Source organism: Marmota monax, unplaced genomic scaffold (assembly GCF_021218885.2).
Source record: "Marmota monax isolate L192 unplaced genomic scaffold, Marmota_monax_Labrador192_F-V1.1 WCK01_AAM20220418_F8-fsc00341, whole genome shotgun sequence".
Lineage (NCBI taxonomy): Eukaryota > Metazoa > Chordata > Mammalia > Rodentia > Sciuridae > Marmota > Marmota monax.
Window position 1 is genome coordinate 1,013,976 of NW_026694916.1, and position 2,737 is coordinate 1,016,712.

Genomic DNA, 2,737 nt, shown 5'->3' on the forward strand with positions numbered 1-2,737 from the left:
CTTTAAAGTAAGGCATGGGAGGCCAAGCAAAGTGTAGAGGATCAAAGTCCCTGAAAGGTCCCCCTGAAGGGGTGATATGTGAAGTTGTGAAGATGAAGCCAAAACTGGAATGGAGATTCTAGGAATTAAGAGATGCTAGTAATATGGAGTCTCTGCTGAGAAAAACTTCAGGCTGTGGAGAGAGCCAGGCTGAGAGAGAGCCCAGGTGCACTGCGACTAGCAAGGCCAATGGGGCAATGCCCAAGCCCTTTGGAGAGTTCATCAAGTGTCCATGTGTCCTAGATGCTGTACATGGAGTTACCAGACCTGTTTTCCTGCTGGGTTTTGGTCTTATTTTGGCTCCATCTTCTTTCTGTGCCCCTATTCCTCCCCTTTGGAATGGGAATATTTACTCTATGCCACTATATGTTGGAAAAAAAATATACATACACACACACACACACACACACACACACCTTGTTTTTGATTTTTTTAAAAGATATTTCCTGTCTGACATTGGCGTTTTTGCTAAGGGTCACAATGAGCTGCGAGCTGCTGCAGGGGCGTCTTTAGGAGTCAGCATCATGGCTGAAGACATCAAAACCAAAATCAAGAACTATAAGACTGCCCCTTTTGACAGCCGCTTCCCCAACCAGAACCAGACCAGGAACTGCTGGCAGAACTACGTGGACTTCCACCGCTTCTAGAAGGCAATGACCGCAAAAGGGGGCGATGTTTCTGTATGTGAGTGGTACTGGCGTGTGTACAAGTCCCTCTGCCCCATATCCTGGGTCTCAACTTGGGATGACCGCCGGGCAGAAGGCATATTTCCCGGGAAGATCTGAACTGGTTCTACCCTGCCTCTCCTGTCTTCTGTCCTTCTCCCAGGGTGGTAAAGGGGGACCTGGGTGCTTGGTTCTTCCTACCCTGGGACCCTGAATCATGACTTAACTAATAAAAATTCACTGGAAAAGTAAAATAAATAAATAAATAAAATAAAAGATATTTATTTTTTAGTTTAGTTGGACACAATACCTTTATTTTAATGTGGTGCTGAGGATTGAACCCAGGTCCTTGCATGTGGTAGGTGAGCGCTCTACTGCTGAGCCACAACCCCAGCCCCCTTTTTGTTTTTGATTTTTACAAGGGCTTACAGCCAAGAGTTTGCCTTTGGCTCAAAGGAGACTTTGGACTTGGGCCATGCCATAACTGTTAAAATTATGGGAATCTTGGACATAAACTAAATGCATTTTGCATTGTGAGATAGACATGAGCTTTTGGGGGCCAGGGGCAGAATGTTATGATTTCCTGTTAGTACAGGAATGTTCAGAGGTGAAATGATTAGATTATGAGAGCTGTAACCTAATAAGACCATCTTAGCTTGATTGGACTGACTATGGAAACTATAGGCAGGTGGGGATGGATGGAGGAGGTGGGTTACTGAGGGCCTGCCCCCAAAGGGTGCATCTTCGCTGTGGCCCTTTCCCCTTCTCTGTCTCTGTCTCTCTGTCTCTGTCTTTGACTGCTTCCTGACCCCACAATGAGCTAAGCAGCTTTTCTTCACTGGGCCCTTCCCCCATGAGGTGCTGCCTCACCTTGGGCCCAGAGCAATGAGATCTCTGAAACTGTGAACTCCAATTAAACTTCTCTACCTCTGAGTTGTTCTTGTTGGATATTTTGATTATATGAATGAAAAGTGCTCCCTAACAGGCCCTGAACCACTGCATGGCTTCTGTGGTCTTAAGTTGTTGGCACTGAAGTGGGTTATATACTGGATAGAAGAAAACAAAAAAGAAAAGAAAAAAAAATTATAGTAAGGGATTGTGAACTACAGTCACCCCTCTGTGCTATTGAATACCAGAACTTACTCTAATTTTTCCAGTTACAGATTCAAACTCAACTGAATTTATAGTTCCTTGTAGGACCCAAGTTATTTCCCTGGGGCTGGAAAGAATTTGTGCAATCATTACTGAGAGCAACTCTGAGTCAGGAACTGTCTTAAAGACTGTTAGAACAAAAATCTCTACCCTTGTGGATCATATATTCTAATGGATGAAGACAGAGAAGAAGCATTAGACATGAAAAAATTGTATGCTTGAAGATCATAAGTGCTATGGGGGAAAAAGTAGAAGTAGATGTGGGTGGATCTGGGGGTACAACTTGGTGGTAGAGAGCATGCTTAGGATGCACAAAGCCCTGGGTTCAGTCCCTGGTGCATGCATACACGTACACACACACACACACACACACACACACAAGGTGGATCTGGATGAATAGGTTCCAAATTGTGGAGACAGGGAGGTTATGCTGTTGTGTGGTATATAAAGTGACCCCTGGGAGGTCCCTGGAGATGAGTCAAGAAAAAGAATGGAAGAAAATGAGGGGTTCAGCAGAGACAAAATCTGGGAGTGAATATTCAAGACAGAAAGAACAGTAAAGACAAAGACCAAGTGTTTGTGCATACATGTGTGCATGCACATGCGTGTGTGTGTGTGCGCTCACATGCACAGTCTGCCTGATGGACTTGAGGGACTGCAAAGAGGCCAGTGTAATGAAGCTGAAGGATGGGAGTTGGATCAGGAGATGAGCTCAGGGTGGTTAATGCAACCAGGTTCTGTAGAGTTGTGTAGAAATTTGGTTTTTATTCTGAGCTTTAAAAAGTTTCCACTTTTTTTTTTCATTATTATGCCCCTTAGAATCCTTTGTAGACAACTTTATTTTCCTAATTGCAGTCTTTCCCATAAAAATTTAATACCAC

The 2,737-nt window shown here is 44.1% G+C and overlaps 1 pseudogene; it reads left to right on the top strand.

Moving 5' to 3' along the window:
- The first annotated feature begins 488 nt into the window (after positions 1 to 488).
- LOC124081026 (cytochrome c oxidase subunit 6B1-like) lies at positions 489 to 948 on the top strand (annotated as a pseudogene).
- Positions 949 to 2,737: the final 1,789 nt, after the last annotated feature.